This window comes from Pelodiscus sinensis, chromosome 23 (genome assembly GCF_052426305.1).
Source record: "Pelodiscus sinensis isolate ZL-2025 chromosome 23, ASM5242630v1, whole genome shotgun sequence".
NCBI classification, from domain to species: domain Eukaryota; kingdom Metazoa; phylum Chordata; order Testudines; family Trionychidae; genus Pelodiscus; species Pelodiscus sinensis.
Window position 1 is genome coordinate 5211386 of NC_143074.1, and position 11910 is coordinate 5223295.

Below are 11910 nucleotides of genomic sequence, written 5' to 3' on the forward strand. Positions count from 1 at the left end.
TCATTAAAGTCTCTCCTTCTTTCCATCCTTTGCTGAAGTGCCTGCTATCCAAAACAATTGAGGAGGATTAAACTTAATCTATCAGATGTATCTCGATGGCAATAGAATTCATTTTATTCATGGAGAGGATGAAAGAGCCTTAACAGCTGCATTACAAGTAGTTGTATGTATCAAAGCATTGTTGGATCTTTCAGTGCTTTGTTTAAAAGAAAACAAAACCTGGCAGATTGCTAATTTGGGTTCTAGCTCTGATAAACAAGCAGACGGAATAGTCAGTGAAATTGGGAAAAAGGACAACATAGTAAGTGGCAGACAAGTGAGCAAAACTGATCAACACAATAGCAGCAACTGAAATTAAAAAAAATAAGAGAAAGGCAAATAAGGTAAAGAGTGAACCACAGCATTCCTTCAATTTAGTTGTTACCAACCATACAATAATGCCTAGAAACTCCCCAGAAGTCGACGTAACATGCCTGTAAGCCCCCATCATTTCAGGATCTGAACACCTTACACTCCTTAATGTATTTGTCCTCACAACATTTGGGAGACAGGAAAGTGCTAGTATGCTTCCCCCCCGCTGATTTCTGGGGAACTGAGGCATAGACACTACAGATTGAACCTCTCCAATCTGGCGCACTCTGGTCCGGCAACATCTGTGGTCCGGCATGATTTTAGTTAGCCAGATGTTCACTTATCCTGGGTGTGGCCAAGTTTCCGGTGGTCCCATAAAGTTTGTTTACAGCCACCAGTCCTGGCTCTCAGTTTTCTGTGCTATTATTTAGCTCTAATTTACCCCTAAGGGTGTGTCTAAACTACATGGCTCCGTCGATGGAGTCATGTAGATTAGGCTGATCGGTAGAAGGAAATGAAGCCACGATTTAAATAATCTTGGCTTCATTTAAATGGCTGCCGCGCTCTGCCGACCAGCTGATGATCAGCTGTTTGTCAGAAGATCGGGGCAGTCTGGATGCGCTGCGGTCGACAAGGAAGCCTTTGTCGACCGGCGCAGGTATGCCTCATCTATCAGGGATGGTCTAGACGGTATTTGGTCCTGCCATGAGGGCAGGGGACTGGACTCGATGACCTCTTGAGGTCCCTTCCAGTCCTAGTATTCTATGATTCTATGACTTTCACACAGGAAATACAGGGAATTGAACCTGCCTTTGGCAAGTTTTCCTTTAGGACCAGTCTTCTTTGCTACCAGGCCAGAGTCGGTGGAGCTGAGAGTTGCAAAATGTGAGGCTGTTCCCTCCCATTTTGACCACTGCTCTGAAAGCAGCTATGTGCCCAGCAAGCATCAGATACCGGGATACATTCAGTCAAATGCAGTTCAGTTACGTAAACAACAGCAACTCTCGTGGAAGCAGTTACATTTTGGAATGGTTTCTGCTTTTACACTGGCGTGAACTCCAAATGCATCAACCTTCTATCCAGACGTCTGCCAGCCTAGGAATATCTGCCGTACCAGGTAGCATCTCAGTGCCCAGTTATTCTGGGCTAGGAACAGTGTAGCTAAATAACAGTCAGGCCTAATAATAATAAATATTATTGCTATCACTAATTCCAATTTAATAATCAACATTATTTCTCTCCCCTGGAGCACTTTTCATCAACCACTCTACAGGCTCTTTACAAAGGCAGCCAGAATCATTATCCCTCAATTCCAGACATGGAAAGTGCTGCACAGAGGGTACAACAGTTTGTCCAAGGGCACACAGAAGGCCAATCACAGAGTCAGCAATGGAGCCCGGGTCTCATGAGTCTAGTGCACTGACCCCTAGGCCACGCTGCCCACTTACACTAACATGGCTTTGCCACGCAGCGTGAGGGCACGTGACAGGGTGTCTGCTGGGGAAGTGAAAGGGTAACTGGTAAGCATCGCCCTTAATGGGTGATGTTTCCTGGTTCTGGGTAACTGGTGGGGGCTGGAGCAGCTCCCTGTCTGCCATGGGCCGGGGCCTGCTCCATGGACACGGGGTGCTCCTGGTGTCTGTGGAGAGGCCGCCCCTCTCTACAGCAGGCCTAGGGGGAGAGGGCGCAGGCAGCCTGTCTGTGGTGGGCCTGGTGCATCGCAGGCAGGGGCTGCTCCCGGCATCTGCAGCTGCCTCTGCCCATGGCAGGCCTGGGGTGGGGACGCAGGCAGAAGCCACTCCTGTCTGGCTGGGGCCGTTAACCTGTCAACCAATTAAACAGGATTTTCCATCCCTAGCACTGCCCCATCAAGGGTGAAACCAGCCTTGCCAGAGCCAGCAGCTGTGACAGATACAGCCAATTAGGGCCCAGCTGGAGCTGTATAAATAGGGGCTCCTGGAGCGGTGGCAATGAGAACATTTACTCTGGCTGTGAAGCTGGAGGGGCTTGGGGGGGATGTTAGAGAGGATGCCTGAGACAGAGCAGACTCCTGGGTGGAGGCCTTGCTCTTGAGGCTTGAAGGTGCTAGGGCTGCCAGGGCAGGAGAAGGCAGCAGGTACACCCGCTTGCCAATGAGGAGTGGCCACATCAGTCTGTGGCTTGCCCTGAGGTGAGGGCTAGATGACTGGCAGTGGGTCACTGGGTGTAGGGGACTGGGGCTCCTTGGGAGGGGAGGACCCCAGGGTGCAGGGACATTGTGCAGGGCAGTACTGTGGAGGGAAAGGTGCTGGGGATGGGAGGGACACTGGGCCTGCCCCAGTGCAGGTAACTGGAGGTGAGGCATGGGCCAGCAGAAAGTGCCCTGAGGCTGAAGAGCTAATTCTTGAGGCGTCCAGCAGGAGGCACTGCAGTGGTGAGACCCTGCAACAGGCCATGAAACACAGCCAGGGGCTGATTCTGACCCTGTCCCACAGGTGGGAATTGCTGCTATGTAATCCTAGTAGGAGGCTTTTAAATTCCATTATAGCAGGGGTGGGGAATCTCCATTTCTGGGGACTGAATGTTGCACCTGGCTTGCCAGGATCTGGCCCCCAAGGCTCAGGGCTTCCCACTAGCATTGGGGTGCCTGTGTGCCAGCCCCCTCGCTGCCTGCTGCAGGGCTGGACTGCACAAAATCTACTACCCAGGCCCCGGTGGGTGGGGGAATGAGGGGAGTATCTTTCTGCTTTCAGTCAGGGGCTGTGGTCAGTGGGGGTTCTTTCTTTTTTGGCTTCTTGCTTGTGTGTAGCCCCTGCCTGACTTTTTTTTTTCCTGTGGCTCAGCAGCCTGACTCAGAACAGGTTCCCCACCCCTGGCTTGCAGGACTGGCCCCCTAACAGTGCAGCCTGGGTCCGAGTCTTGTGCATGTGCACTTGAACGGAAGTCGAGCTAGAAACAGGCAGGGAAGCAAGATAATTTGCAGCACTTTGACACAGTCGAAATCTGGCCCAGTTGGTGTCGCTCCTTGAGTCAGTGGGGCCAGATCCTCAACAGAGGCAAATTTGGCATCTGCTCCATGGAGTCAGTCCTCAGTCAACGTGCACTGTCCTGGCTCCACTGATTCCCATGTACCAGTGTGCTAGTGCATGTGAAGAACTTAATACCCTGCAGGGCACTTTAGACACCACACATAACAGCAACTGAGGCTCATAGACTCGTAGACTTTAAGGTCAGAAGGAACCATTATGATCATCTAGTCTGACCCCCTGCACAGTGCAGGCCACAGAATCTCACCCACCCCTCCTAGAATAATCCTCTCACCTATATCTCAGATATTGAAGCCTTCAAATACTTTGAAGACCCCAAGATGCAGAGAATCCTCTAGCTGTGATCTGTACCCCATGCTACAGAGGAAGGCAAAAAACCTCCAGGGCCTCTGCCAATCTACCCTGGAGGAAAATTCCTTCCCGACCCCAAATATGGCGATCAGCTAAACCCTGAGCATGTGGGCAAGACTCACCAGCCAGACACCCAGAAAGTTCTCTATAGTAATTCCTATCATCCCTCCCTGACCTATTTCCCACTGATAATGAATGGTCAATTAGTTACCAAGATCCTGTTATCTCATCAAACCATCCCCTTCATAAACCCATCTAGTTTAATCTTGAAATCAGATAGATCTTTTGCCCCCACTACTTCCCTTGGAAGGCCGTTCCAGAACTTCACTCCTCTAATGGTTAGAAACCTTCGTCTAATCTCAAGTCTTAACTTCCTACTAGCCAGCTTATATCCATTTGTTCTTGTGTCCACATTGCTACACACTTGCTATGGCCTTCTTTGGCTTCACTGTGCTGACAGCAACCCAGACAGATGGTCTAGGAGGCTGTGTCTAGACTGGCAAGTTTTTCTGCAAAAGCAGCTACTTTTGCGGAAAAACTTGCCAGCTGTGTACACTGGCCGCTTGAATTTCTGCAAGAACACTGACTTCTTATTGTCTGAAATCAGTGCTTCTTGCAGAAATACTATGCTGCTCCCGTTCGGGCAAAAGTCCTTTTGAGCAAAGCTTTTACGCAAAAGGGCCAGTGTAGACAACTCAGATTGGTTTTGCACAAAAAAGCCCCGATCATGAAAATGGCCATCTGGGCTTTTTTGTGGAAAAGCGTGTCTGGATTGGCACGGACACATTTCTGCAAAAAGTGCTTTTGCAGGAAAGTGTCTGTGCCAATCTAGATGCTCTTTTCCACAAATGCTTTTAACGGAAAACTTTTCCGTTAAAAGCATTTGCGGAAAATCATGCCAGTCTAGATGTATCTGGGGAGGGTTATTCAACATGTGGCCCGTTTGTTTGTGGCCTGCCGTGCGGTTTGGGTTGACACGGGGCTCAATAGGCAGCCTGCAGGTGGGAGCCAAAACAAAAAAGTAGTCCATACAATGGTCTTCTGTTGATATGAGTTTTAGTAGTTAGATCCCTGGCCTGGCATTGCTCATTACAAGTGCTGTCATAGGGGTAGACACCGGTAAATATTGCATTTTATTAATATCAGCAGAACTGACTTACATGGGGCCTGTGTGTTGTGTAGTTTTGCCTTAATCTTTGCATTCATGCCTCAGTGTGAAAAGCTATTTGCATATATTTGCATGTCTATGCAACCGCACTTACATTGTGGCCCTCACCATGAATATCATTGTGGCCCCCGGGGCTTCCAAAGTTGAATAGACCCGATCTAGGGGGTAATTCATCAATCCAACTCCTAGAGTTGTATTTCTAGCGCTGGCAGTGGTGCACTCTGGGACCGTGGGTGACCCTCCTAAGCTGGGGTGTATGACATGTATTCATCTCCTTAGAACTCTCTGCTGTCTAGGGATGGGAGCAAGCCCTTTGCTTCCACTTGCTGCACATCTCGCTAGCCCAGATTGAGGCATCTCTGGGACAGGTGGCTCTGACAAATAGCCTGCTGCATTTCTAATGTAGACAGGGCCTAGGGGGGGCAGAAATCAACCCTAGCCATCAGACTGATGCGCCCCAGTAAGACTAATCCTTCCAGGAGAGGATCGTTTAGAGCTACAGTCAAGAAGACGACCGCAGCTGCTGCCAGCATCTGCCAAGATTTTGATTCGGCGCTATGGGAACCGCTGCCCCTCTGAAGAGGGGCTTTGTTATGGGGCAGCGCAGCTTGGAGTGAAGAGATTGAAAGGGGAATTTGAAACGGCAACTTGCTATAAAAACATTTCCAAAGTAGGGACCTGCTGAGAAGCATATTGGTGATGCTTGAAGTCGGCACAGAACCTTTGTAATAAGATTAGAGCCCCTTCATCTCCAGGGCAGGCACCGTGTATCCAAGAGCTAAAAAACTCAAGATTTCTGAGATATATAAAAATGAAAGCAGGGTTAGCGCTTCAAACCCCAAGTGCTCAGTGCTGGGAAACTGGGGCCAGGTTCCCAAAGAGCTTCTCTCCCATGTAGGCATTTAGCCCATGGGCCCATTTCCCAAGGAGCTCACACAGGCGCTCCCATAGTGACACCTCCGGTAGGGCCAGACTTTCGGTGTCTAGGGGTCAGTTCAGCTCCCTGAACAATCTAGGCCCCCTGTGAACACATGGGTGGAACGGCTTCATAATGACTCAGCGTAGTCCCTGTTAACTTGCTTTATCATTAATGCAATGTATTCAGACACTGCAGATGTGAGTGTCTCTGCACATAGCCTGGTTTTACAGATGGGTAATTCCGGTGTGTGTGTGTATGCGCCTCTGAGTCTCCTGTTCTGCTGCTTTACGGGCCTGATCCAAAGCCCAGTAAAGTCAACGTGTCTCATGCCACTGGCTTCGGTCGGTGTTCAATTGCCCCTGGATTCAGGATCCACACCTCTGGCGTCAGTGCTGTTCCTCCAGTGTAATCCTGGGGGGAGCCAGGCTGAAGGAGCAGTCTAGGGCCTGTTGTGCTAGTTCACACTGTGACCGATCTAGCTCCCTGGGTTGTAAACCAGCTGTATAGTTCAGGCAAGTCCAATCCATGCTGCAAGTTCCCAAGAGAGGACCGTACCAGGGAGGGGTGATACAGGTGCAGGTGGGGGGGGGGGGGTGCTGGAGGCAGGGTGTATGCTCTGCAGTGTTGTTGGGGGTATTAGAGGGTGTGTCCTAGGAGTATTTTGGGGGTGCTGGAGGGGATATAGTTGGCAGTGTTGAAGTGTGTACTTAGGGGTGCTGGAATGGGTGTGTACTCTGAGAGGTTATTGGGGTTGCTAGAGGGGTGTGTGTATTGCGTACGGGGAAGGGTACCTTAGGTCTCCCACTCCAGATGGATGGGGCAGTGTCCGGCTCCTGTCAGGGTTGGGATGCAGCACCTCCCTGTGGGCCTCCAGTGCAGGGAGCCAGCATGGCCCTGTCACCCCTCCCAGCTGGGTTCAGAGGCCCCACAGAGTGGGGGAGGCAGCCTGGTTGAGCGGTGCCTGGTGGCTCCACTTACATGGCCGGGCGGGTGGGATGTGGCTGCAGGGGAGGGCCAACTGGAGCCTGGAGAAGGCTCTTCCTGAGCTGCAGTAGCTGCTCACAAAACCTGGCCATCTTGTCTTAATTGAACGCCCCCCCGGCCAGAGGACAGAGGGTCAGAAGGGGTCATGACCAGGAAAACCCAGGCACATGGTGACCCTAAATTCAGAGCTAAATCCCTTCCTGGTGTCTCCTGTGAGTTACTCGGGCCCTGGGAATCGACGGGCCTAATTCTGGATTTCAGTGGGGTTCCTTCTGACCGGCCCCCAGGGAAGTTGGGGAAATGCCAGGCCACTTACAAGCCCTCCAGTTCTCTTACTTGCTCTGCCAGTGGCTCCATGGAGCTCAGTGGGCCGGACCTCGACCAGCTCTGTGGCCACATGGGGCAGTCAAGGAGCTATGTACGTTGTGGGTCAAAGCACGGAGTGGGGAGGGGGGCAGGGGAAGGCAGCATCCTCGATCAGACTGGGGGAAGCAGCTGAAAGAGTTAAAGGCTTTCTGCCTGCCCCATGGCTCAGCAGGGGATTGAAAGGAAGGGTGTGACAGGGCGCTCGCCCTGCACTGGCCCTTTAAGGGCAGACCCCGGCCTGAACCAGGGCCGGGGAGTTTAGCCCAGCTGAGGCTGTACTAGTCCATTAGGGCCCAGCTGGGCGCTATAATAGAGGATGGGCTGCTACTGTGAGGGGGAAGCAGTGAGAACCTGGCTGCTGAGGGAGGGGAAGGCTCCCTGGAGCTAGGGCAGGGCTGGGGAGGCCAGGCAGGGCTAGGGGAGCTCTGGCCAGCAAATCCACAGACTGCAGGGCTTGAAAGAAGGCCCGATGAAGGAACATCAACCCCCGGAAGGGGGGCTCAGAGACAGACTTGGGCACTGCCGGAGGGCAGTGTGGCGAAGAGGACGCCGCAGCCGGGAGTAAAGAGGGGAGACATCACCCCAGAGAAGGCACCCTACCCGCTGAGGGAGCCAATTCCGGAAGACAGATGGCAGGGGGGTTATGGTGGTGAGTGCACCCCCTCACAAAGGGCTTGCCCTCCTCTTGGGGGGGCTGGGAGAGTCTCATCAGACTGTAGCCTGGTTCAGTTAGAGGCTTCTCATATGGGCAGACCCTTAGCTTACAGCACAGTCTCGGGTGTTGGCTGAGGGGGGAGGGGTGGCTACCTCTCTGCCTCACAGCTAATGGCGCCTTCCCATCACCCCCAATGGCACATCGCATGCCAGCATATAGGGCTTAACCCTGCCCCATGGAGAAGTCTTCATCGATCTGACTGGGCGCAGGTTCAGCGTTGTATGGAGCCCACCTCCTAGAGGCACAGTCTGCCCTAGCCACCCCCATGCGAAAGTCCCTCAGAGAAGGTTCCTCCCCAGTGGGTGATTTCCAGCCCAAGAGAAGCAGGAGAGGCCCGGCTGGGTTCAAGACAAGTGCTTCAGGGCTCTATGGGATGAAACGTTCCAGCAGGCGGTTTGGCTAGCTGGGGAAAGCAGGATTCATCTCTGCCCCAGCCGCAGGGCTCGGGACATATCTGGGGTCTGAGGGTGCATTTAATGGCGATAAAGCCTGACTTGTCTAGCATGGGAATTGATTTAGTGTTATCAGTAACCTCCAGCAGAATGAGTTCTCTCTCTTATTCCTTCAGGATAATTTCTTGGGCTGGAAATAACCCAATGCCCTTGGAGAGCACCAGGCACATAAATTGCCTAACCTTTCGCTTTAATCCAATTGCAGTCACTTCCCAGAGCTGCCTCCCAAAAGCTGGCTGGGCAGCCTCCAGGGCCTTTCTGTTCCCAGGTCAAAGCCGTAATGCAGAGAATGGACAGCACATTTCAGAATGGAAATTCCTTCCTGCTGAGCTGGGGGAGCTGGCTGAACAGTGAGCAAGCGGGGAGGCTGAGGAAGGAAGAAGCTCTCCGTTGCAGTCAGGCTCCTTAAGGGAGCATTAAGAGAGGCTGCGTGCAGGGTTGCATCTTGGGTAAACCCTGGGTTAGCGGATTGACCCACAATCCTCTCCTGATAGCGGCTAGGATGTGATAGAAGAGCAGTGCTGCTCCCTGGGGTGGGTGAGAATCAACTGCTAGTGTCTGAGTTCAGGAGGCTTTTATTTAAAAAAAATCTGCTCCAAGGGGGATGAGCTGGTGGCAAATATTTTCTAGCAAATAAGGAACAGGTGATTAGTTGTATTATGGTAGAAGCCCCGGGCCTGGACGAGGTCCCACTGTGCTAGGTGCTGTATGAACACAGAATAGATGGTCCTTGCCCCAAAGAGCTTGCAGTTTCAACGAGACATCAGGTGACAACAGAAAAGAGCACAAAAGCAATGAGATATTCAACTGATAGTGTTTAGTAAGGCTGGTATATATAGAAGGGCTAAGTGAGTTAGGAGCATCACCTGTTAGAACTGGTCAGCAACCAGAATTTCCATTGCGTGGGAAAACTTCAACATTTGCGGGGAGGAATCCGCAAATGTTGATCCTAGACCATCAAAACCATCTCTCTTTGACTGACTTTGGTAAATTAAAAACTACATGGAATGCATCAAAACAATAGCATTGACACAATGTTTTCCCTTGTCTCAATGTTTTGACTTTATTGTTTCGATAATGTCAAAACAAAGGGCTTAGACTCTTTCCTGTCCAACACGTCATTAAAAAGTGAAGTATTCCCACCACGCATTTTGATAACACTGCATTTTATGATGCAAAAACTGTTCCATCAAATACTTGTTGGCCAGCTCTGCCCTCACTAATCCCCCAAGCAGAGCAATGCAATTAAATAGAACCAGCCCTATGCCCCAGCAAAACTCAAGCCCTCCCCTCTCGGCAGTTCCCCACTTTTTACAATCCCTCGGACCCATTCCCAAACATCTGGGAGGAAGAGGGAACTTTACTATAAGGGCTCCCTCTGTGTGCAGCTCAAGACATCTTTGATTCTCAGTATAAGGCCAGGTGCTGAGGATAAGGAAGAGGCAGAAAAGGGGATTTCATTAGGCCCTCATCTCTACCTTGGGCTGTTCATTAGCTTGTTTGCATGATTTCATCAGACCCCTTCCCCACCCCCCTGCAGTGAAGTGCAGAGGGTCTGATCCTGTGTGCTGCTGGATGTCTGCAGATTCAAGCAACAGGAGGTGAGGTCTCCTAGCAGCTTGCAGAGAGTTCAGGCTCCGTACCCATGCAGGGCCAGATCCTCTGATGTAAATTTTCAATCTTCCCCACCTCTTATGCCAGCACCTGAGTCCTGAGCTGCCTCCTCCTCCTGGCCTCTCTTGCACAGTGCCCTGACTGACACCAGGCTGATGTCTCGCTAACCCTTGAGCAGGCTTATGACACCAACAGGCGTTTTTCATTTGCCTCCTCTTGTACTGCTGGGGGCTTCTTCCTCCGCTTAGCCACTGTTGCTGAGCACAGGGCTCAGGTGCTCATCAGGAATTAAAAGTTCCAAAGCTCCAGCTTGTTGGCCAAATTGGTCCATCACCTCGCCTGGCTCTACTGAGGCTCAGAGTGCACAAACATTATAGCTCAGCATCTCTTGCCCTGTAAGTCGAAGGAGGCAAGAGACGATCCATCCTTGTATTCAGATGAGCAGTGGTGATGGGGCAGGATCAAATCCTGTGGTCACTCGTCTCAACGCATCTCCCTGCTGCTCCTCTTCCCAGACACAAGCTGCCCAGGAGGCCAGCGTGAAGGTGAGGAACTGTGCTCCCCACTGAGTTATTAAAACACGGCAGGAATAGAAACACAAGAACATGGGCTAGGTTAATGAAGTACTCATCTGTATTGCTTTGTGGTATACGAAGCCATAAAATGCTGCTGCCATTGATTAAGCATAGAAGCAGAACGGCGGCACTTAATCAATCCCACTCGCCTTTTTTATTTAAGCTTGAAATTAATTTAGTAACAACAGTAACTGGAGCAAGAGGGATGCCACTTACCCCAGGAATGAAGTTGTCTAGATGGCCGTAGCACATGCTCCCCAAGCACTAGCTCCCTGGCCAGCTGTCCTACCCCTCCCACTCAACCCAATACCCCCAGCAGCCTTACACTGAAACTCAGCTGGCGTCACGCCCCAGGGCCTCTGGGAGTGTTCCCACTGGGCAGGCTGCCCCGAGGAGGGGGACTAGGAGCATCAAAGGAGCCCACAGAGCAGGAAGCAGGACCAAGGATAAGTCACAGGAGGAAAAGCCTGAGTCCTACCAGAGGGTCCCACCCATTCAGACTCCTCTTTTGAATTTATCAGCACCTCTGTGCAGACTTTGCAACTGATGAGCCAGGGCTGCTACTGATCCCTAGGCGGGTGGAGAAGCACTGGGCTGGGTTCCCTAGGGAGCTGGTGGAATCTCCGTCCCTAGAGGTGTTTAAGTCCTAGCTTGACATGAAAGCCCTGGCTGGGCTGATGGAGTTGGGGTTGGTGCTGCTTTGGGCAGGGGGCTGGACTTGGTGACTCCTGAGGTCTCTTCTAGTCCTAGGATTATATAGCAGCTTGCAGCATCTCAGGGGAACTCGGCCTTTCTGCCACCCTTGAGTGCACGTCACGAGAGAGCAGTCTCACAGCCCCTCCATGTGCCTCCAGCCCCATTGTTGCAGGGAAAGGGCTCAGCAGCATCCAGAGACGTAAATAAAGCAAGCAGCCTAGGCTCTCTTGGCATCCAAAACCATCTAGTCTCCCAGCTAGGTTACGGTCCATTGATGGGCAGGCTGAGGGAACCTTGCACGGGCCTTGCCCAAACTGTCTCTCTCTTGGGGATAATCAGGAGGATGCAGTCTGGGGATCTCCCCTGGCGTCTACCATTAACACTAAACTCTTTGGCTGCATCTAGACTAGTTGTGGAAAAACTTGCCAGTTGTCTACAGTGGCTGCTTGATTTTGCGCAAAAGCACTGACGTTCTACTGTCCGAAATCAGTGCTTCTTGTGCAAATGCTTTGACGTTCCCATTCGGGCAAAAGCCCTTTTCCAGAAATGTTTGCGCAAGAGGGCCAGTGTAGACAGCTAAAAATGGTGAAAATGGTGATTGGGGCTTTCTTGCGCAAAACTGCGTCTAGATTGGCATGGACGCTTTTCCGCAAAAAGTGCTTTTGCGGAAAAGTGTCCGTGCCAATCTAGACG